Source organism: Marmota monax, unplaced genomic scaffold, assembly GCF_021218885.2.
Source record: "Marmota monax isolate L192 unplaced genomic scaffold, Marmota_monax_Labrador192_F-V1.1 WCK01_AAM20220418_F8-fsc00006, whole genome shotgun sequence".
Taxonomy (NCBI): Eukaryota; Metazoa; Chordata; class Mammalia; order Rodentia; family Sciuridae; genus Marmota; species Marmota monax.
Genome location: NW_026693712.1, coordinates 16,165,775 through 16,190,810, shown reverse-complemented (window position 1 = coordinate 16,190,810; position 25,036 = coordinate 16,165,775). Strand labels below are relative to the sequence as shown.

Here is a 25,036-nt window from a genome sequence, read left to right as displayed (position 1 = left end):
AGGCTGTGTAACCCCAACAGCTCATCCTGGCCAGCCCTGCAACAGGGGGCCTGGGGGTCTCAGGCTGGGTGACGACTGTGGAACAGAGTTCTCTGAGCTCTCTGGAAAGAGCTAATTCCCAGAGAGCCAGCCTGCGTGCAGTGGCCCTGCCCTGGCTGCCATCACTTCTTTCCTGCCTGCCTCGGTAGCCGCCTAACTCACATCCCTGCTTCCCCTCCCACCCGCCTCCGAGTCAGTTCTCCTTTCAGGAACCTAGTGAGGATCTTAAAATGTACACCACCACCTGTCCCCACCTCGCCCTGTGGCTTTCCACTGCACTCGGAACACAGCCCCAAACTCTTCTCAAGACTTCGGGGTCCAGCACCACCAGGCCGCTGAGCCCTCCCCAGCTTATCTTCACCACTGTCCCTTTGGCCCCTAGGCTTCCAGTTCTGGCATTCTGTTGCATTCTAGAACATGTCATGCTCTTGCCCATGTCAGGGCCTTACCACACGTTCTTCCCTCCCTGGGGAAGTCTCCACCCTGCTCCCCACATGCTTGGTGCCCCCCATTCTTCTGGTCTCTGCTTTTATGGCACCTCCTCAGAGAGGTTTCCCCTCTCCACCCCCTGGCTAGAGGGAGAGAGGGAGGAAGCCCCCCAAAATGGGGCCAGCATTCCAAGAGGCCCTGTTTCCTGTGGACCTAGGCAGTATGTCCTGCTCAGCCCTAGCATTATGGTGCAAGTTAAAAATAAAACCCCCAGATGGAATGAGAAGCCTTTAATGAGGATCAGGGAGAGATAATGAGAAACATGAGCTGACCAACGCAGGTCCAGCAGGATGTGGGACTGGCCAGGAAGAAAAGGATCTTGACTCCAGGAAAATACCGACTTTGGGCTGCCGTATAGTCTGATGAATGTACAGCTCCCAATTAGTCATCAGAAGTCTCTCTCTTGAGCTGCCATGTATGAGAAGATGTTAAAGTAGCCAACTCAGGTCATACTTCCATCCTTGAGCAAGATGAGGTTAGAGTTTTTCAGAGACAATTCCTAGAATGGGGGGCCTCCCCAGCCCCCACTGGACTCTGTGCAGGGAGAAGAGGGAGAGGCCTGGAGGTAACCCAGAGGCGAAGAGGCCTTTCTTGACTCATCCTCCAGCTGACCTCCCCCAGGGCCCATCCAGCGTGGGATCCGAACCTCCCACCATACTAGGGTTCCAGCCAGCTATCCCAAGGTGAAGCCACCCTCCAAAGGCTTGGCTCAGTCCTGGGGGCAGCGCGAGGCAGGGAGGGAAGGGTCAATGGGTCTCCAGAAACAACTCGACGTTGCCTTGGAAACGCTTCTCCCCCTTGTACAGCAAGCATCTGGATCCACCCTGAACCAGCTGTGTATTAAACCCTTCAAGCCTTGGTGGGAGGTGGGGAAGCATTAGGAAGGGTCAGAGTGGGAGAGGCAAGGTCCGCTTCCTTTAGAGGAGAATATCAATCTTTAGGCCTTGGGGAGGTGTCTCACATCCCAGAAGAGCAGTAGGTTACAAATTCATATTCCAGGCTTGGCTCGCTGGAGCAAAAAGATGGGCTAAGCAGGGTGTGGGGGCTGCCAGCACCCCCTCCTCCAGACCGCAACCTGGACCCCATCCCAGAATCCATCTGTCTGTGCTGCTTCCACAAGCCAAGTGATGTGCTCATGGTCACCTGGTGCGAGGGAATATTCACAACCCTCTAAAACATTGATCACCACTGGGTTTTTCCCTTCACAGATCTGAGACAGTCAGGGGGCCCACAAAGGGCGAGAAGGGAATTAGCAAGAGAGACAGCCATGCCGTGGGCTTTACACATCACCCCTAACTCAACCTCCAAGACCATCCCCAGAGGAGCTCTGTGGAGAAGGAATCTGAAACGAAAGAGGACCAGTTCCCTAGCCCAGGTCACTTGGCCAGGGAGGTCAGCGCATCAGGCGCAGCTGGACACAGAGTGGCTGTGTAATTGGCCACGTGTAACAGGCCATCTTTCCAATCCCTGCGGTCAGCTTTCAGATGATTTCAACTCAAAGTCCAGCATCAGGGGCTTCTGAGCCAAATTTTTAAGCCGTCCATGTACTGAGGGTAGGAATCCTAAAGTCTTCATGTGTGCTGAGCAAAAGGGGTAAAAGCTGACTCCTCTTTAATGGTTTGTTGGAAGCATCTCCAGTTTGAAACTGCCAGAAAAGCAGACTGCATGTGTGGGGGACTTCAACCTTTTAAGGGACTATTGCTCTCTTGGTGGGTTCTAGGTTCCCATCATAGGGGTTTTAAGTGCTGAAAAATCACAGGATGATAATCCTCCCCTGAGACAAAATAAAGGCTCCTGGGGAACAGCAGGGTAGTAGGTGACCTTCACACCCTCAACCAGGACCATACATTTATAGGAAGACTTCCAAAAACCTTAGTCAGATGGTAAAGTTTGTCAATAACAATAACAATTCAAATTTTACTGAGCAAATACTAAACACTCTGCATTGTGTACTAAAACATTTGGGCACTTAATGTGTTAATTCTCTACATTCTTTTTTTTTAAAAAATATGTTTTTAGTTGTAGATGGACACAATATCTTTATTTATTTATTTATTTTGTGGTGCTGAGGATCAAACCCAGGGCCTCACACCTGCTCGGCAAGCGCTCTACCACTGAGCTACAGCCCCAGCCCAATTCTCTATATTCTTATACCAACCCTATGATATAGGAACAACTAACATTGGCATAGCACTGACAGGTACTCTGGACTTTACCTGAGTTAATTCACATATTCCTATCAACAAGTGCTAGGATATAGGTACTATTATTATGTCTATTTTATAGAAACAGAGAAGCTGTGTAACTTTTCCACGGTCACACTGTTCTTCAATGTCAGATCCAGAATTTGAACCCAAACAAGTCCTACCCAAGAGTCCCTACTCTTTTTTTTTTTTTAGAGAGAGAGAGAGAGAGAATTTTTAATATTTATTTTTTAGTTTTTCAGCAGACACAACATCTTTGTTTGTATGTGGTGCTGAGGATCGAACCCGGGCCACACGAGTGCCAGGTGAGCGCGCTACCGCTTGAGCCACATCCCCAGCCCGAGTCCCTACTCTTGACCACTATACTATACTACCAAAACTCCACAGGCTGTTTCTTAAATAATGGAAAGGACGTCTAGCAAGTGACGTCTAGAGAGATGGGTCAGAAGTGAAACTGTCAGAAGAATTCTTGTTGCCCATGCCAGCAACTTAGGGTCTGCTCAGCCAGCCCTCAGCAAAAATCTCAGGACCAGCCTGGGAGAATGGCACTGAGTTTTGTGTGACCAACTGCATGGAAGTGTCACCCTTGGGAAGAAAACTTCCTTTGAAAGATGCCATTCTGAAGCTGATCTGCATCTCTGTCATTTAGAAATGTTCCCATTATTACTTCAAACACAGAAAAAAGATCACACTTAAGGGAGACTATTTAGCTTCTATAACACCACCTGTCACTAAGGTGATGCAGCCAACTCCAAGACGCCTGGGCCACCCACCTGCACTCCTGAGCAGGGGACGTGCCCTCCTCTGGGTCCTGGGCTTGCTGTGTGACCGCAGGTCACAGTTCTGCAGCACTCACTCTCTCCACAGCGGTGTCAGAAGCTGACATAGATTCTGAGGAAGGACAGAAAGAGGTGCGCTTGCTAGACGTCCTTTCTACCCCTAAAGGTCCTAGGCAGGACTTGGCACACCCTGGTTAACCAGGGGGAGGCAGAAGCGAGCTGCTCCGTCCCGCTGCCTCCAGGGCACAAAGGCCAGGATGTGCTGCTGGATCGATGCCTTCCTTCTGGGGGCCTGGCATCCCTTGCTTGCCTCTGATGCACATCAGCCAAAGAAGTTATTCATTTCTGAGTGTGAATAATACCACGAGGGTAGATTTTTTTTCCAGAGGTAACACCAAGTCAGCCAAGCCAGGGCAGGAACACAGAGCATGGGGCTTGGAGAACTGTGAGGGGCCCCTGGTGCAAACTTCCTGACTTCACTCTCAGACGGGCCAGGATCCTCAGAAGGACCAACAGAGGCTAGGAGGTCCCATTACTGCCCTGGGTCTTGGCTTTCTCATCCCAAGATGTAATGATTCTCTCATTCACTGGACTGGTATTTACTGAGCCCCTACTATGTGGTTTGGCTCATAGTAATATATATATATATAGCAAGGAACAAGACAGACAAGGTCTAGTTCCAGCCCTTCTGAGGCTTACATAAGGGAGAAAAGGCAATAGCAACTCTTTTAAAAAACTGGTGAGAACAATTTCCTGAAAAGAACTTCAGTAGCTCAGGAAATAAAAGCAAGAATTGACAGATGGGGTTAGATTACATTAAAAGGCTTCTGCACATCAAAGGAAACAATCAATAGAGGGAAGAGACAGACAGACTACAGAATGGAGAAAGACATCACCAGTATTCATCTGACGGAGAATTGATATCCAGAATATAAAAAGAATGTGGAAAAAACTCAACAACAAAAGAACAAGTAATCCAATCAAAAATAGGCAAATGATCTGAACAGACACTTCTCAAAAGAAGAAATACAAATGGCTCATAAATACATGAAAAAATACTCAATATCTTTAGCCATCAAGTAAATGCCAATCAAAACTACAATGAGATTCCATCTCACCCCGGTCAGAATGGCTATCATAAAAAATAATGATAACAAATGCTGGAGAGGATGTGGAGAAAAAGAAACCCTTATACACTGTGGGTGGGAATGTAAGTTACCATAGTGGCTATGGAGGACAGTATGAAGGGTCTTCAAAAATAGATAAATAAATAAATAAAAACCGTATGATCCAGCTATAGCACCCCTGGGTACATGCCTGAAGGAATCAAAGACAGCATGCAATAGAGAAAACTGCATACTTCCTTTATCATGACACTTTTCCCATAGCCAAGTATGGATAAGAAAATGGGACATGGGCTGGGGATGTGGCTCAAGCGGTAGCACGCTCGCCTGGCCCGGGTACAATCCTCAGCACCACATACAAACAAAGATGTTGTATCTGCCGAAAAATAAAAAATAAATATTAAAAAAATTGTCTCTCTCTCTCCCTCTCTCTTTAAAAAAAAAAAAAAGAAGAAGAAAGAAAATGGGACATATATAGTGGAGTATGATTTAGCCGTAAAGCAGAACAAAATCATGCTTGTCATTTGCAGGAAAACAGATGAAACTGAAGAGCATCATGTCAAGAGAAATAAGCTAGACACAGAAAGTAAGTATAGCATGTTCTCTCTCATATGTGGGAAATAGAAAAAAAAAGATGACTTGAAAGGACCTGGGGCAAGGGGGAGAGGTGGGGGAGGATAAGAAAGGAAACAGGGAAGGGTGGGCCTGATGGGGCATGATATATGTGTGTATGGAAACGTCACAGTGAAGCCCATTAGCCTGGGTAATTAATATGTGTTTATAAAAGAAATCAAAAAAATAGGAAAAATAAAAAGAACTGATGAATAACTATCAACTGGGATAAGTACCATGAAGGAAAGAGACAGAATAGGGAGTAACAGGGAAGAGTCTTGGAGGAGTTGACAAGCACCGTGAGCACTGAGAATAGAAAAGAGGTCTGCTGTGACGAGACCTGGGGGCGTCTTCCAGGCAGGTGGAACAGCCGTGGCGAAGTCTCAGAGGCAGGAAAGGGCATGGAACAGCAGAGAACAAAGGGAAGCTAAGGGGATCGAGTGGGCACTCTTGAGTGTATACCAAAGTGTGCTCCAGGGATTCATTCTTGCTTAGCCAAACCAGTCCCTCTGCTCAATTCCAAATGAAGGGAATATTTTTGAGCCAGGCAAGGCCTGTGGTAAAGGCTGGTATTGAGTTTTCCACAGCAGGACTTTTGTTTCATAGGGACTTACATATGGGGCACTTGAAAGATTTCCCAAGGATGGGAAGGGTGGTCAAGGTGGGCAAGGAGCTCAGGCACCTGGCTGGGCTGGGATCTCCCTGCTCCCAGCAAAGGCCTCGATGGCTGCATTTTGTGTGAAATTATAAATGAAGCAGAATTTGGCTTTGGGACTTCTTTTTTTCAGCACTCTCAGCCCCTTTCAGATCCTTTCTAAACCACTTCTTCCCCAATGTCCTCGGGGGCTCTGCCTGGGCTTCCTGGCCTCACCGCCGCCATCCCCCATAATCTGCTGCACACCGTCCCCCATAATCTGCTGCACACCTGGCCTCCTGCAGGCAAAGCACAGGCAGGCAGAGCAGAGCCTGCGCTCATCAGACCTCTGTGTCTTGCAAATGATGCTGAAGAAGGGTGCCCAGCCGCATGCACAGTAGTATGAGCCTGATCCAGCTGCCACACTCAATAATTAGCCTCCCCCATAGGAAAAAAACTGTCCCTTTTGAGAGCCTTCTCAACAGGGCCATATAAACACCTAGAACATACACTGTTGGAGGACAACATGGCTGGACGCTATGTAGGAAGAGGCCTAGAACTCTGCTCTCTAATACCCATGCAGCCAACCCAGGGTCTGTGAAACCAAGGAGTCTGATGTCTTGCTTCAGGGCTGGCCCACCGCCAACCAAGGTCATCAGCATCTCTAGCCCAAGATGTTTCTATTTAATGAAATTTTTGCTCTGTGTAAGATCACTTCCTCCTCAGACTTTCTATAGCTTACAATTAAAGGGCCTAAATCTTCCACAGGGTCATGTGGTCTGACCCTGCCTGGCCCCCAGGCTCCCATCTACCCACATTGACCTTCCTCCAGGAACTGGGCAATGCCATGCTTCCTCATACCATGTGGACTTCCCACATGCTCTTCCCCCACCAGAGACACTCTGTCTTCCCTAACTGACACCTGTCAGTCCCTCAGATCTCAACCTCAGCATCCTTCCTCTTCATAACCTTCTCAGATCCCTTGCTTCCTCGATTGGGTCAGGACCTCTGCCATTCGCTTTGCAGACCACCTTGGAGTCACTGCTTGATTGATGTCTGTAGCTCCATCTGTTCTCTAATATTCCTGGTGGTGGGGACTGTGTTGCAGCGAGGGCACTCGCCCTGACACCCAGGAGGTTCCCTCTGAGTGAGCTGGATGAATCTGCAGTGGTCATCATTGGCCTTCATGTGCCCATCCTGTCCCACTCCATCTCTTTCTCCTCCTGCCTCCTTGTTTCTTTACTTCCCGTTGCTTCCTCCCTCTTCTTTCTTTCTAATTCAGTCTTTCTTTCCTATCCTTGAGCCAACTGTAGCTCCTGAAAACACCATGAAAGTCATGTGAAAGCTACTCTTGAGGTTTTTTTTAAATTGCTATAACTTGACATAATATATTGACCTTCAACTAGATTGCTGGAAGTCCAAGGTCAAGGTTTCTGCTGGTTTGGTTCCTTCCAAAGGCTGTGGGGGAATGTTCCAGGACTCTCCTTGGCTTATAGATGGCTGTCTTCTTCTTAGTTCTCTGTGTCCAAAGTTTCCCTTTTCATAAGGACACCAGACATTGTAGATTAGGGGCACCCTTTAATGATCTCATTTTTAATTTGATTATCTGTGAAAAGACCCTATCTCTAAATAAGGTCACAGTCTTGGGTACTGAGGGCTAAGGGGTATATTTGAGCATATGAATTTAACCCATGACATCTACCTCAACCTGCCCAATTCCCCAAATCACTTTGACTCATTGAATGAAATAAAAATAGGGAAGCAAAGGAACATAGAATCTTCTGAAGAGATTATATGTGAGTTTGGGAATGTGGTGGAGACTCCATCAATGTGACCTGGAGAAAGACAACCCACCTAACAATGAGAAAGGAGGGCTGGACTGCTGGGCTAGAACCACTCTCATAGAATAGCCTAGTGGGTACATGTCTGGGCTCTGGTAACTGCTAGTCCTGAATTCAAATCCCAGCTGAGCCACTTTCGGGCAATGAGGGCTTTCCCCCTACTTGCAAAATGTGACTAATAATAGTGTCTAATATATGGGATTGCTGTGGAGAATTAATGAGAGATTAGCAGAGTAGAGGGCCTAGCAGTGTGCCTAGGACAGAATAACTCAATATACAGAAAGTGTGTGCTTGTCATTTCTAGAATAGGTAGAGGTCCAGTCAGGTAATTCAAGAAGTAATGACAAAGAAGAAGCTAAGTGCCACTGATTCTGGCCCCCAAACCCTCTGTTCCCTTACTAGTAATAGAGAAGGGAGTCAGAGCAACAGCCAGACCTTCTCTAATTGTGAGCTTCTTCAATTATGATCTATGGACCAAGGACACAGCCAGATAATGCCACCATATTCCCTGTGGCACAGAATCACCTGGGCCCCACCCAGGAAATTCAGAATCTGGGTCCCCTCATGGACTCACTGAATCACTACTGCCCCTACAACTCAGCAACCTGAATTTTTAACAAGTTCCTCTGTGATTCTTATGCACGTTAAAGTGTGAAAACCCCTGGACCAGACTATGGTTCCTGGAGGAACAGGGATGAGTCATGCCCATGAGTAATCCTGCACATCCACACCACCCTGGTGCCAGGTGCACGCCCCTCACACCTGTTTGCATCACCGGCATTCCTCGGACAAAGCCAGAGAGCTAACCTTGAGCAATTAGGCATAAACCAAATCTCTGTAAGTTACACTTTAAATGTATTCTCTTTAGAGGGATCACATCTTTTATGTAATTAAACGTTACTGTGGCCAGACATTTAGTTTTAGATTGTCCATTTCTCCTCTTCCCACAACTAGGGTCACCCAATGCTAACCTCAGACTTAACTCAAGAGACCTCTGACCTTAAGCTTGAGTTGGGGAGGGAGACCTGGCCCAGTTTTGCTGGCTGTGCCTGTGTCTCTGTCATCAGACTGCATTTCTTTTGTCCTTGGGCACCATCCCCTGCCTGCTTCAGCAAAACCAGAGACCCACCTCGCCCTCAATGCCAGCATTCATATCTTGTTCCCAAAGAGTGTAGGTCTTCATGAGATTCTGCCCGTGGCCCAAGCAAGGGTCCTGCCACCTCTAAGCAGTTAACAATTCCTGGCCTATTTTCTAGGGTCTTCCAATATCATCTCTTGCTGAATTCCTGTTGCCAAATTCCACCTGCCTCTCAAGACACCTCCCATACCCCCAAAAACAAATGTAGCACCCCCGCCCTCCACCCTGTAAGGAGTATAGTAATCTGGAAAAACCTGGTGTGAAGCTCGGCTCTGCTACCTGGTAGCTGTGGGACCACAAGCAAACGACCCACCCACTGAACCTCAATTCCTGTGTCTGTAACAGCCCCTATTCCACAGGGTTGTTTCAAGAATCCAGTGAGTTGGTACACTAAAGTCTAGCCCAATGCCAAGCATGGCAACCGGACAGAAGCTCTTTTGTTTCTGATGCTCATAGAGGCAAACAAAACCCCATGCCAAGGCCAAAGTGCCTCAGTGCTGCCAAAAGGCAGCACTCACGGTCACTTGTAGGGTATCGCTTGGGCCTCTGGAACAAATGGACTTGTGGGCAGCCTCTTCAGAGCTCATCTTTTAATAATGTTAACAGTAAACACTCACATGGCACTCACTGTAATCCAGGCATAGTACTAAGATTGTTACTCCTTTCAAGGTTGGGGCTGGGAAGGTAGCTCAGTGGTGTATGCTTACCTAGCACTACAGGGTCCTGGGTTCCATTCCCAGCACCAAAAAAAAAAAAACAAAAAAAAAATTAAAAATATTAAGATTGGTACTTCATCATTCCTCTTTACAGATGAGGAAACCAAGGCACAGAACTCATAAGAGGCAGAGTAAGAATTTGGACCCGAGGCAGCCTGGCTGCAGAATCCAGGTACTCAGCCACCATTGTTATACAGCTTCTCTTCCATAGCATGAGTCAGGTGTTAAAACAATGGCTATTCCCTCCTTCTCCTTTCTCTCTCTGTAGGCCATTGGTCCAGAAGCCTGCTCTTGCCCTGTACCTTGGGCTCCTTTACTTACCTTCCAACTGAGTTGAACAACTCTCAGCCCAACTCATCTCTGTACCTGCCCAGCCAGTAGGTTCCCTCCCTTTTCTGCGGTTGATTGGGGCTGAATCCAATCACATCTGAAATGAAACACCCTGTGGGTACTTAATGAACAATTGTTGCTTAGTGAATCCTTCCATAAAGAAAAATACCCACTGTTTATATGTTTATATAATGTGTAAAGATTAGCTTTACATAAAGCAGGGTATGTCTATGGCATGAGGGGCTACAGAATATTTTCCCTGCAGCCCAAACCAATGGGTACTGCATCAGCCAAGCAATGCCTGTTTAATGAGGTGGAAGCGGGTGTGCCTCCACTCTGCACAATACCTAGCTCCTGGCAGCTGGCACAGTGAGGCTGGCAGCTCATGATCCATTTATAGCTTATTCAGGGTCCACAGATTGTATTCCTGCAGAGAGACTGCCACACTGTCTGTCCCAGGACTGGACATCCCTACACAAGTATAGATGGAGTTTGTGGATGTCCACTCACCATCTCCCTGAAAGTGCCTTCATCCTGGTCAGTGCTACACACCCCTAAGACACATCACTGGATCAGATCCTGCTTTCTTATTTTTGAAACCAGGTCAGGTATATATAAACACCAGATTTAGGAGAAGGTTTACTTATTGTTTTCCTGCTTCACTTTTTGATAATACCTTTGCTTTTGATTAAGTACTTCATTTGCAAACTCATTTTGTCATAATAATAAAAAAAAAAGACAAGGGCGACAAAAGAAAGTCTCCCTGCATCTTCAGCCAGCTGCCCTTAGCAGTGAACTGGTGATCTTGCCCTCAGAGACACATTCTTAAGAGGGGACTTTCCTAGGAAGTCCTCAGTGACCAACAAAAAGAAAACAAAGGGAAAACGGATTTGTGGCTGTGAATCAGAGGCTCCACCAAAATCCACACTTATTCACACAAAGCAGCTGGTCAACCCTTCCCCGGATACCACCTCCCAAAGCAAGACCCATTCTTTTCAAGCCTTTGCCACTGTCGGGCTGGCTCTTCCTCAGGTAGAGTCACCAGGAGGCAGCCTGGCTTGCTTTCTGCTGGATGCTCATGTTCTCCCCCTAGACCCCCAGGAGAATTAAAGGGAAGGTGCTGGAAGGAGGAGATGGGGAGGTGGATGAAGAGAAAGCACAGAGTGCCTGAGTTCTGCTGAGTCACAGTGAGCTCTTGGACCTGAGATGGGAGGTGAGGTCTCTGAAAAATGGTACTTGGTAAAATACCTGAAATTCCCATCCCAGCCCTGGAGTCTGAATTCCTCAAGAGCTCCTGTCTAGAAGCCCTGCATACTTTTGGCCATATAAATGCCAGGTGGGTGGAGATTGCCCGGGTGACAGAGAATGTGCCCAGGGATCAGCCATTCTGGCCTCTTTGCTACTGGTGCCTATGGGAGGGGTTCTGAGATAAAGATGGTGATAGCCAAAGATGACCAGAAGATAGAGTAAGAAATAACCCAGAATACTGCCCTTCAAAGTATCAAGCTCACACCCTCAGAGAATCCTACATTTCAGCCTGATTTTTATAGCAGGAGGATGATAAAATCTAAGCTGCTCACCGTGTTGACAGGTCGCCCCTTGCGGCTGAATTTCCAGGCTATCCAGGAGAGTGTGACACAGCAATATAATGTCAGCCAGACGCCCTGCAGTACCACTCTCAGCTTCCGCTGAACCGCAGGACCGCGAATAGCACTTAGTAAATGAGAACATTCCTGGCCCCTTTGGTGCTGGGGCTGGCACTGGGGGTGGTGAAGATAATGGGACAGCATGGTGCATGATTACTTTTGCAGTCTCTAAATTGTCAGTGCTATTTTTACATATCTGTGGCATCAGCGAGACCTTCCCCCTGAGCAGTCTTCACCATGATTCCTGCCCAGCCGGAGGGGAGCTTCTTGAGGTTCACTTGCAGGAGTGCTGGCTCCAGCACTATCTGCTCTGAACACTCTTCTGCCTAACTTTTCTCTTTTTACCTTCTTCTCCAAGTGCCTTATACTTACACCAAGGAGGACACACACACACACACACACACACACACACACACCCCATATACAACCTCCACACATACAACCTCAGCTCTGGATAGAACCTAGTCTCCCCAGAGGAAACCCCCTGATTCTTACCCAAAGAGATCGTAGGCTGAAGGCTGTCCTCGCTCCTGGCGGGGAAACAGAATCCACTTGTGTCCTCTGCTCTATGTCTGTCACTGTCACCTTGCTGCGGCTGCTTCTCCAGCAGTCCCAAGCCGGCTCTCCGAACCTCTGGGCTGCTGTAGCTCTGTGTGGGGAGAGGGACGGGCCATGGCATGCACATCAGGTTGCTGGCCTGCCTCCAGAGGCCATGCCGCAGAGCGGGCCACCAGTCCCAGAGGGTTGTGTGGGAAGCAGGGAGGGGGCAGGGGGCATGGGGCTGGGAATGTCAGTCTCTAGGTCTGTCTCTGGCCCTTGTTTATCAGCAGAGGGGACCTGCCTGTCGACCACCACCCAGAGTCAGTCCGCCTACAGCAATGCACACATAGCTCTCAGCACCCCCAACTCTGGGCAGCTGGCAGCAGGCCCAGGAACACACAGGCTTTGGCCCACAGAGAGAGGCAGAGATGGCAGACAGTGGCAGCAACTACACCGGCTGTTATTTTAACATGGTTTGTCTTGGGGCAAATGCCTGAGCTGAATGGACTACTGGCCTGTCTGACCAGAATCCTGTTTATTTTGAAGCCTCAGTCACCAGGGAAACAGCAGGTCGTGGCTCAGAGACACTCCTCTGGAACCAGAGGCCTGCGGGGTGAAAGGGAGCCCTTTTCTGTTCTGTCATCTGGCATCCTCGCACAGGGTGTAGGTGTGTCTCCGTGTGGCAGTGTCTGTCTGTCTGTGCCCTTCCCAGAGCTAAGCCCTAGAAAAGGTCCCCTGCAAAGCCCGTCAAGGCGATGGCTGTCCAGGTTAGGACTGGGGAGGGGCTGCAAAGGGGATATTTCTATCATTCCTCACCACCGTGCAAGCCTGTCCCTATTGGACTAGGTGAAGCCTCAGGTGAGCCCAGTGTCAGGTGAGGATTCCCTCTATGGTCTTTGAACATCAACATCATCCCTATACCACTTGATGCCAGGATAGGGGAAGAAAGGAAGGAAGGGAGGGAGGTGTCTATATAAATACTATTTGGCCAGAAGGTGGGAATGAAGGTGGACAGAAAGGATATGAATGAGGGGGTATCTTTGAAGAAACCAAATGGAAACACGATTAATAGTTCCCTGTAATTCCCTTTTCCTTTTCCTTTACTCAGGTGCTTGAGCCTGGGAGGCTTGAGTGGGGTGTGAGTGTGTGTGCGTGTGTGTGTGTGTGCGTGACCATGGATAATTCAGATAGAGAGAGATAGGTTGACCTGCTGCAGCTGAAAATGAGCTCTCCAGTCTCTCCCTCCTAGGACAGCTGCTTGGGTGCAGGGAAGGTGGAGGTGGAGACTGTTTTCTGCACAGAGTATCTGGGGGCCTACTCAGGTGCCTTCAGAAGGGAGGGGCCCCTGGGATCTTGGGGGTCAGAGGCTCAGATATTACACGACTTTGATCATGGATCTCCAAAACTGGACTGAAAAAATTTTGATTTTTCCAAACCCTATTAGCTGGAACCTTTGTGAACTATCATTTCCACATACTCAAAGGAAACTGATAATTTGCTTTAAAACATAATAATCTTCCTGAGAATTTGCAAGATTCTAAAGAACCTTCTCAATTATAGATACAAATGCTTTGGACAGTTGTCTTCTAAATTTTGGAGAATGATTATGCTACATAGAGTATGTATTAACTCTTTTTAGCTACATGAAATAGCAGTGTTGGAAGTGAGAGAATGCCCTAACAATCTAGAGTTCAGAGAGGCATTCTTTCTCTGCCACATCTGCTGGGAGAATGAAGACCATTCTAGCAATCAGACTGTGGATATTCCAAAAAATGTCATCATCACTCTGAATGGATCTTCAGGAACCCTACGGAGGGACTTCATCACATCAGCATAGAAACTAGTCTCCTTCAAAGAAGAGGCCCTGTGCTCAGGGGTGATGGGGAAATAGGAAAAGGCCCTAGCTCCCATTCCCACCATCTGCAGTCATCTACAGAACCTGTCCAGGAGTTCACACCACTTTCTACAAGATGAGGTCTATGTGTGTGTGCACCGCCCCATCAACGTCCTCACTCCGGACCATGGGTCTCTTGTTGAAATCCAAAATGTCTTGGGAGAAAAATACCTCCACAGAGTTCAAGTGAAGCCCAGGTGCTGCTTCTTTAGTCTCTAAAGCCCAGAAAATTGAGAATCCTTGAAAGAAATGACAGTGAACTTGTATCAAATTCAGCTGTCCTGATTCAACAAGCCACAAAATAAGACAAGGATATCAGAAGATGTTTGGGTGGCATCTATGTCTCTGAAAAAGGAACAGTTCAGCAGCCTGATGAGTAAGATACAAGAGTTGTCCAGCTTTGGAAACAAGATCCCAGATTATAACACCAATTTGTGGTATTTTGATGAGGCGACAAAAGACCTCTCTGTTGAGCTTGGGGCCACACCTCTACTCCCAGCTACTCAGAAGGCTCAAGAGGATTCCAAGCTGGAGGCCAGCCTCAAGAGAGACCCTCTCTCAAATTTTAAAAAGAGATGGAGATACAGCTCAGTGGTAGAGTGCTTGCCTACCATGTACAAGGCCCTGGGTCCAACCCCCAATACCACAAAGGAAAAAAAGAGACTTCTATTTAAAAAAAGATGCAGACCCAAAAGATTGGGTTGCAATCCCAATTAAAGTCCCCACTGTGACCAAAACCAGGTCGCCCCACTTCAGATGTCATTGGTCCTTCTAGGCAACTCAGCCCAGGGCTCCAAATTCACCCTTTCCTAAGGGAGATCAGTAAGACATATCATTTCTGCCAACTCACAGGATCATTTTGACAATTGCATGTGTCCAGGTGTTTGAGGATACAAAGCAAAATCATTATTTTAGTTTATTTCTCTATTATATGCAGTTGTGAAACACTGTTTAGCGCGTGTGCACACGCACACACACACACATACACAGTTTTTAGGCAAATGTAATCCTGGTTACTAACATACGTTATCAGTCTCTACTTCTTGTTGGGTATTCAGCAATGTCATGATCCAAATACTGGTAAATAAGGACTCCTCAGTTTCTTAACATATTTACTGTAATATAATTTCTCTCAATGTTGAAATTTCTTAAAATTTCATTTTAACATCCCTCAATTTCAATATTTATTTCAACTTCTGTGTCAAGGATCTAGATTTATCTCTTAAGTAATATACATTGAAGTTTTTTTTTTCTTAAGTCCTAAGACAAGATAATGTGGATGCTTTTAGCCCCACTGTTATTTAGAGTAGGGAGGGACTCTGAGATTACCTAGTAGAAAAGTCTGGTGTCGGAATAACCCTTCATCTCTGAGCCAGGAAATAGTTTGCGGAAATAATAGCTATGAAAGCCACTAATTAAATAGCCACAGTATACTAGATCCTATACAGCATAAGTTACAGAGAGTATATCTTCCCTCAAAGCTCTTATACTACTTTAAAGGCTATTTTTTACTATGATAAAACCAAATATAAGAACCAAACTACCATTGCAGAAAGACGAAGAAAAGAATGGATTTCAGGAACAAACAAAAATCCTGGGATGTTTATACGTAGAGATGTGGGCTTGCCAGGGTCATGCCCATCTGAACCATGGGTACTGGTACTGGAGGTGAGGTCTGCTTCCACATCCCAAGAAAAAGACTGGACATGGAGCACCTAGGCAGTAACTATTACACAAAGTAGCTCCAAACCTTTCGTGAGAGCTTTAGAAGGGTGACAAAGGAAGAAAGGGACATTGCAGAGCCTCTGAAAAATCAGACCTAAAACCCTCGCTTTTTAACTTCACCGACCTGAAAGCAGGAGCAGAGCATGATGGGTAGACATAGCAGGGTTCAGAATGCCCCCCATGTTTTCTTCCTCTCCTGGCATAACATAGCCGGGCAACTTGTCCTTGAGTCTTTTTGTTCTTGTTGTGCTTTTCAGTCATGCATGACAACAGAGTTGTCCTTGAATCTTCAGACTTACATTGGATATTTGCTTTACAATTTCCCCCTTCATTCCTCCTGTTTACAGAAATGATGCCATTCTCTGAAACGCACACCAGGCCCAGTGTGTTTTCTTCCTAATCTCATTCAACCTTGTTCAGGCACAACAAATCCTAATCAGCTGACAGGAGAAATCAGATGCTGCACGCCACTCTCTTTCCCCAACAGAGCATTTCCTTCTGTTTATGTCCAATCAGGCAGTTAAATGAAGGGCATCCTGGCATCCTGGTGCGCCAGCTGCCAAGAGGATGGAGGGCCCTGGGAAATGCTGCAGACATGGATGGGAAATGGCAATCATTGTCCAAGGAGACCTGACCTAACACCAGAGCCGCAGGACAGAAACTGGGTCCAGTGGCTCTCAAGAACAGAGACGCCTTGTCCCAGTCCTACAGTAACCCAAGAATGGGACTCTGCCCCAGTTTGTCAGCCAGATCTCCACCAACATCCAGGCGAGATGCTCGGAAAGGGGCCTACCCATGGGACGTGGGCTGCTTCTCTCTGATGTTGATCACTCATTGTGTATTCTATTTTTAAATATTTTAAAATATTTTATTCTTAAATAAAAGGAAAACTTCTTGTACATGATAAAAATGCTTAATGTACAGAGAAGTACAACATGATCCTCAGTAACCCTTTTCTTCCCCCAAAATAACCACTTTTAATTTTGTGTGAGGGTGGGAGGTCTTTTCAGGGGAAATGTGTGTGTGTGTGTGTGTGTGTGTTTAAAAATAGTTTACTGTGTACAATACCCTGCATCATTTTTTTCACTTAATAATAGATCTCTGCAAATCAGTCCATTTCTTGCCTGAATTACTGCAACACCCCCTAACTTGCCTCCTGCTTCTGCCCTTAGCTTTTATAGTTCATTCTAGAAGTTCATTGGGAAAAGGTAAATTACATTACATCCTTCTTTGTTCAAATCTGTCCAATGCCTTTCCCTTGCACTGAGAGCAAGAACTAAGCTTGAACACTAAGTTCAAGCCTCTCCAAGTTTACTCCCTATGCATTACCCTTTGCTCACTGTGCTCTAGTGACATTGCTCCTTCTATGAGCCAAGCTTGGTCATACCCCAGGGCCTTTGCATTTGCTGTCTGTTTCCTCTACCTGGAATGTACACATTTATTTTCTGCTGCTAGATTCCTTGCATGGCTGGCTTTTTCTTGTCCTTCTGGTCTCAGCTCAGACCATCTCCTGCCTGACCACCTGTTCTAAACTCACCCCTCCTCACTGTCCTCCACATCCACCTGCTTTCTTTTTTTTTTTTACAGAACTTATAAATATCTGAAAATTGTAACATTCATAAAATGTTTTTAATCACCCCTGCCATGCATACTGAAACTCCATGAGAGCGGGGACTTTATCTCTTTGCTATTATACACCAAGTGTTTCACAAACTTGGATGTGCACTAGACTCACCTTGAGGGTTGTTAAAATAGAGATTGTTTAGCATGAAGTAACCCAATCTCAAAAAACCAAAGGCCGAATGTTCTCTCTGATAAGTGGATGCTGATCCATATGGGGGAGGGGTGGTCATGGGGAAAATGGAGAAACTTTGATTGGGCAAAGGGGTGGGAGGGGTGGGGAGGGGGCATGCGGGCAGGAAAGATGGTGGAATGAGATGGACATCATTACCCAAGTACATGTATGACTGTACATATGGTGCGACGCTACATCATGTACAACCAGAGAAATGAAAAGTTGTGCCACACTTGTGTTCAATGAATCAAAAGGCATTCTGCTGTCATATATACCTAATTAAAATTAATTAATTAATTATAAAAAATAGAGATTGCTGGGTTTCCTAATTCGGTAGGTCTGGGGTGGATCCACCACGTTAGAATTTGCCTTCCTAACAAGTTCTCCAGTTGCTGGTGTGGTGACAGTGCTTGGAGAGCCACCAGTCTGGACAATGCCCGGCACACTGTGGGCATTGCCTGTACCTCTTTGTGCAAGGCCTGCACATGAGGCTGTGCCACTTCTCTGTAGCAACATTTTCTGTGACAGGAAAGTCCTGAGCTTTGTCAGATAATATGGTTAATCTGCTCCTTGGATTTGTCAGCTGGATATTAAAACTCTAAAGCTTTATAGGCCCAAGAGGAGCCAGTGACAGTCACTCTTTGTCCCCTGCCTCAGCAGGTAGTCAAGCCAAAAGGTGGTGCTGTTCCTGTGGAATGTGACAGAGGACCTCCCCAGGAGTGTTCAGACAGGCCTCCCCTGCATTACAAATCTGGTTTCAGATTCAGCCTCAATGCACTGGAACATTCTAACCAGTTCAGTACCTGGACCCCACCAGGTTGTGAAATGGATAAAACCCAGTGGTTTTTCCAAGTCACAAAACCCTTCGAGCAACTTACAAGATCTACAACCCTATTCCCCAGGAAAATAAATGTGGGTACACATGCTGTACACACACGTCCACACATCCACATGCTCTCACACACGTTTTTATGTTTAATTTCAGGAAGTTAGAAGATGCCCCAACTCCTGATTTAATAACTGGCTTGCTATTGGCAAAACAAACAAAACCAGTCTGGATCCCATTGGTTATTTAAATCCCTGATTTAATCAGAGGATTAAATATAAGAAGAATGATCTTAGAGGAAAACATTAATGAGATTTATCACCTTAGAATGGGGAATACTTTTTGTAGCATGATTTGAAACCCAGAAGTGAAAATAGAATGAGATTGATTCCATAAAATTTATAATGACCTTTACAAAAGGGAGTGGGGATCTTCTTGGTTCAGCCTCCAGGGAGAAATCTATGGAGCCATCTGTTCCATCTATTGTCTTTCCACTGGAATTATGTGAGTGGTCTGTGGCCAGGCTCTAGGGAGCAAGACGTGAGCTTATCAGAGCAGACAGGGTAGGACTACATCCTTCAGCAAAACTGTCACTAAGTTCATGATTCCACTAGCAGTGGTTTGGGATTTTTTTTTTTTTGTACTGGGGATTGAACCCAGGGGTACTTACCACTGAGCTACATCTCTAGCCCTTCCTAAATTGCTGAGGCTGGTCTCGGACTTGCAATCCCCTTGACTCAGCTTCCCAAATCACTGAGATTACAGGCATGCACCACCGAGCCCACCCAGCCCAGCTTGGTTTGAGATGTTTTTTAAACAACTATATTGAGTTATAAATCACATATCATATTTCTCATCCATTTAAAGTGGACAAACTGGATATTTTCACAAAGCTGGGTAACACTCATCACTATCATTTCAGAATATTTTTGTCACCCAAAAAGAACCCCTAAACCCATGAATAGTCATTCCCCATTCCCGCTTCCTTTCAGATTCAGGCAACCACTAAGCTACTTTTTTAGATTTTCCTGTTCTGACCATTTCCTATAAACAGAACCATACAATATGAACTTTTCCCCTTAGCATAATGTCTTCAAGCTTTACCTATGTTGTAGCATATCAAAATTTCTTTCCTTTTTATTGCTAAATATTTCATCGTATGAATGCAATACATTTTACTGATCCATTCATCAGCTAGTGTATATTTGCATGTTCCCTCTGTCTGGCTATTTCAATAATGCTGCTATTCCCGGGTACAATGGTCCACAACTGTAATTCCAGCTATTCTGAAAGCTGAGGCAGGAGAATCCAAATTCAAGGTCAACCTGGCAACATGGGGAGATTCTGTCTCAAAATAAAAAACGCGAAAAAGGGCTGGTACAGTGCCCCTGAGTTCAATCCCCAGGAACACACACACATGCACACACACACAAATCTGTTGTGAATGTTCATGGCAAGTCTTTGTATGAATATAGACTTTGTATAAACAAGTATTCATTTCTCTTATGTTTTTTTCTGTTAAGGATTATATGTATATATTTCATATAGATATAATTTATATACATATATGTAGGTATAACGTATATATACATATACACATAATGTACGAAATATAATATACAAGTGTGTATATTGCATATATGATACATGTAACACATGACATATGATGTTATGTAATACATATACACATGTATGTGTGTTTATTTATCTACTTATCACCTATCTTAACCTCATGGAGAAGCCAGCAGACCTGGATCCTAAAGACCTCAGAAAACTTCCATTCCCAGTCTGGGACCTGGGGTACAGTTTCAAGATGTGCTCAGTCTCACTGCCTCAATTGTGCCATCAATAGAGGCAAGGCAGGTGAGAACACCAGTTCTTTAGCCCTCTCACAGGATGTTGTGAAGATAAACAAAATGACGTAAATCAAATAGGATCTGCTCTTTTGAAGACACTAACTCATATGAACAAGCTTGTGCATGTCCAATTCACAGCATGCGCTCAGACCAGGGTTTTGCCAGCACAGCCAGAGGCCTGTGGCTTGTAATGTAAGGGCATAGTGGGTATAATAAACATGTTTTCTCAATATTTTGATTTCCTTTGAGATCAGAATTTTGTTGCCATCCAAATCCTGTCAGCTGCCCCTGAGGCAAAGCCCCCAGCTTGGTCACCCTAGTCAGGGGCAGGGGAAAGAAAAGGTTCATGCCTTATGACTGGTGGCCAGAGGAGCAAGTTAACATTCTAAAGCCTGCTCCAGCCAACGTTTTGCCACTAATTAAAAAGCACCTCGCTCTCTACAGAGCTCCAGAGGCACCTCCTTTTGTGAAATCCCTGACCCCTTGACCCTTTGTTGGCTCTGGGGCAGGGGCCTGCACTCATACCCCTGGGTAGAATCTAATAAGAACCTCCCCTCATAGAGGCACTGAAAGGCCAGGTGGCGAAGGGTCCGAGAAATAGCTGAGCTTCCTCAGGCCATCTGAACAATCACTGCAGCCCACCCCTCTGCAGCAGGAAATCTGACTAATTAGCACGTAAATGCTGACTGGCATAGGAACTGAGATGACAGGCTTGTCTGAGTTCTAACCCCAGCGTCCCCACTTCCTAGCTATATGTTCTAGGACAGTGACTTCCTTATTTGAGACTCAGTTTCCCTATTTGCTAAATGGGACAATAACAGTCCCTGCCTGGTAGGGTTGCCAGAAGGAGTGCTGAGATGACACCTCTAGGGGCTCCGCATGCATTCTGAACTCAATCAATGTCTGCCACAGTCATGAAACGACTTTTAAAGCCAGAATTTAGGGCCTAAGCAATCTAGCCATCCTTCCTAACTATTTAGGGAGGCTCATTCTCTATTGGCCAATTGAATTGGACTCACTTACTTGGGCACCTACTCTTTGTTAACTAGCACAGACAAGACTAGAGACAAAATTTAATTTTCTCCCATGAATGTGAAATTCAAGTTGGGAGAGAAACGGAGAACATGAAGTTCTTAAAGAACATGCAAACAGTAAACAATAATCCTGACACCTGGTTCAGGTTCAAAGAGGAGAGACTGCAGAAAATTCTGGAAGAGCCAGACAAGGGCCCAAAGGGAAGCAGCACTGAGGCTGGTCCTTGCGAGGCAAGATGATTTCACATCAGTACAGGAGAAACAGACCTGAGCAGGGATGGGTGAGGGGAAAGGAGACCCAGGAGAGCACGGGCAGTCTGGGGCCCAGGCAGGTTGGGGTATGGTGCGTGGCTAGAGACTGAGCTAGGCAAACTGGCATCTGTGGCTTCCCTGGTATTTAGGGTCTTTATGAATGACATGCATGGGGTCTTTTCATCACCTGTCCTAGTAATAATTATCCTTCCTATGAAACCTTCTGTTACAAATGCATTTTTGTGGAGTGAAAGAAGGAGGAGGAGTTATATTGGAGGAACTTTGACTCTCACTCTAGACCATTGCAAAAAGAGCAACACAGTGACCACCACTGACCTTGACCACCCTACATCTACCCCCAGCCCTCCTCCTGGGACTGCATGTGGTTTTGGATGGGAGTGACAACACCCCTAACTGTGCAATCCCCACACCAGATCTATGAGAAGCAATCCTGAAACTCTGGGTAGGAACCTTGGGTATGAGAAGCACCTGTTCTTGCAGGATGGCCCTCCAAGGAGGGTGTGAGCCTGAGCCGCAGGCAATCATGTTACCACCACAAAGCAAGTCCTCCTGGAAACAGAATGACATAGTGGTCACAAGGCCAAGAGATGAGAAACGCAGATTCAGGAGGCCACTGTCTGCATACCTGACCTACCTGACCAAAACCTTGGCTTTTCAGTTACATAAGAGAAAACAAAGTTTTTCTCTTTTTGCCCAAGACCCTTCCAAATGAATTTCAGTCTATGGTCACTAAAAGAATACAGGCTGCCCTCAGACTTCTCAGCATGGATATTTGTAGTCCACAGCCCAGGCACAGTCTGTGTCCAGGATAACAGTACGCAGGTGCAAAGAATAGTGGCCTCAGTACACATCCCTAAATAGGCACACATCCATGTGATGTGCTTGGGTGTGCAGAAACATTGGAAGGGGAGACCGAGCTGTAACACTGGTTCCACCTCCTTGTGCCTTGATTCTGCTTACAGAGCAGTTCTCCCCAGACTCTTGATTTTATTCCCGTTGTTCTCAACCAGGGTAATGAGTTCTCGGATCTGTTAGGCATGTTTTGCAGGGCTCCAAGGAGTCAGGAAGAGATGGGGAGAGGAAGCTCTGCAGATCCCGTTTTCGTTTTTCCTTTTTGCCTAATAACAAAGAATCGGCTGGCATCCTTTTATTTCCTATTTCATGCAGTGCTTTTTAAAATGAAGCATTAACTCTACTGTCATGGGATTTGTCTAACGATTTCCTGGTACACATCTTCTTGGATCTCAGCAAAGATAATTCTCTTGGTAGGAATCACTTCCTGCTTTCCCGCTAAGAACTAGACCTGCCTAGTTCTTTCTGGGAGTCAATTGGCCTCTGCAGGAGAGAATCTTTTATACCAGCATCATCACAGAGCCTCAAGCCTGCCACAGGCCCAGACCCAGGAAGGGAGGAGGAAGGCATGGGGGATGGGGAAGAGCATTCGTGCTGAGCCCAAGCCTGAAGCCAGGTGACAGTCTGTAGCAATCCCAACCCTACAGAAACAGATGCACTCACCTCTTTGCCTGGACTCTGGGGCGCTGTCTTTCTGGGGCCCTGGTCGCTGCTGCAGCATTCACACTGTACTGCAGGCAGGCCGATGCAGGAGGAAGGGAGTTCCCATCACCATCAGAAGGGAGTGTCCTTCAAGAAAGGAGGCGATGCCCTTATCCCCTTGGAAGTTATTGGATTCGCTGGTCCTCACTCTCCTTGCTCCCTTTTTGGTGTGAGTAGAGCTCCAAGAAGCCCTGAGAGAAGGGCTCAGTGACACATACCACGCACCCTCCCTGATAGCAGGTTGGCCTCCTGGCTTTGGGGGCTTGGGGAGGGAATGTGTCCTGAGCACTATCACGCAGCTGAGCTGGTGTGCCCATAGGAAGCCCAAGGACAAGCACTCGTGAACTTCTCTCTCTCCCACTCATGTGATCTTATTTTTGGACTGACACACGAGCTATTTGGGGGCTGGACAGCTGCCAGGTGAAAGGACAAATATCTCATTCAAATCGTCTCCATGCCCCTCTCTGGGCATGATCTAGTCCCTGATCCTTTTCCCCCATGCCAAGCAGAGGAAGGAGTGAGGGTCTTGCTACAAGCAATTTGTGCAACTTAACTAATTTTTTTCTCCAACTAGTTGACTGCTACCCTTTGAGGTTTCACAGGGGATAAATGTAATGGAAAAAAATCATTACCAGAGGCAGGCCAGTGTTTCTGAGCTGGTGACCATGTCAAGTAATCATACACCCTATTTTTGAGTCTCAGAGACCCTCTCGTCAACATTGGGGCAACCCTGGAAGGCATGTGTAAGCTATGTTGAGGGAGATGGTGGACTCTAAGTTTCTGCTTTCCTCCCATGGTTGTTCCTGCTTCCAACTCCTAGGCTTGTAAAACTTAACAACATTGAAATTGCTTGATTTTTCACCTCTGATTCTTCCTCTTTGGACACGAATGGAGAACTGAAACAGGCATGCCCGACCAAATGCCAATTCCATATTATCATCTTTACCACCATCACTGTAATTACTGAGCTCACGCTAAATGCCATTCACATGCTGAGCACCTTTCATGTCTGGTCTCTAATTCTCACAGCAGCCTACCAGGAAGGTGGCATTGTTGCTATCTGACAGCCAGGAAAGCTGAGGTTAGGAATGGCCCTGAATTTAACCTTTGGAAAGCCTATAGTGAGATCAGAGCTCTGGACTGTCTGACTACAGAGTTGGGGGCTCTTGATCATTTTGCTCTGCTGCTTCCTATAAGTGTTGAAATTTCTCTGCTGCTTTCATTTAATAAGATCAAAAACAAAAAACTTATGGTTGACTCAGACCCATAACTATAATCCTTGATTTCTTTCCTAAATTCAGTTCTTACAGGGAAAAGAGATTAAGGTTTTTACAGCCCCTGGCCCTGATTTTAGGTGAATGGAGGATCTCTAGCCTCCATTCTTATTGGAGGCATTTCCTATGAATAATTCACTGTGCAAACACACACACTAGAGAGGCCAGGGCAAGGCCCCCACTGAATACAAGCCAAATTGCCTTTTCTGCTGTCTGAGGTATAGCCAGCCATGGAGCCCAACAGCTTGTCCAACACTGCCCTCTGTGGGCTATTGGGCTGCATTACCCCAGGATAGTAGTCTTCAGCCTTACCAAGAATGATTTTTCAGAGGATCAATTTTCAGGTTCTCTGTTTCTGTGAATACTCCTTCCTAAAACTGGTTTACCTTAGAACATGGTTGTGTTAATAATAATAATTCTTCTCCTAGTATATAAAAGTAAAGACATCCTGGTTGTTCTGCAAATCTTCATAAGGTACCTTTTTCTCAGGTGTAAAATTCTCCAGGTTCCCAAACTGAAAGCTTCCTTTGATGGTTTAATTCAACTTCCTTTAATGACTCATTAGGCATTTTTTTCATTTGACAACTTTTTCTTCCATACCTTTAATGTCAGAGGATATAATTGTGGAGCAAATCAAAGAGAATCTTGGAATAAAAATAACAGAAAAATAGGTGTACTTAAAGAATGATGTCATAATTTAATTTTAAAATTCT

At 46.0% G+C, this 25,036-nt stretch overlaps 1 protein-coding gene across 7 annotated transcripts in view; it reads right to left on the bottom strand.

Moving 5' to 3' along the window:
- Fgf1 (fibroblast growth factor 1) overlaps positions 1-23,391 on the bottom strand; it is a 94,595-nt gene extending 71,204 nt beyond the window's left edge. Inside the window, exons 1-4 of one of the 7 annotated variants that reach the window (XM_046460357.2) lie at positions 23,011-23,390; positions 12,048-12,201; positions 11,487-11,666; positions 3,506-3,623 (exon numbers count right to left, since the gene is read on the bottom strand). The gene's annotated coding sequence lies outside the window, so the exon portion shown is untranslated. Of the gene's footprint in view, positions 1-3,505; positions 3,624-11,486; positions 11,667-12,047; positions 12,202-23,010 lie in introns of all 7 variants that reach the window. The other 6 variants (XM_046460358.2, XM_046460356.2, XM_058584260.1 and 3 more) reach the window with 6 other exon arrangements.
- Between the last annotated feature and the right edge of the window lie 1,645 nt (positions 23,392-25,036).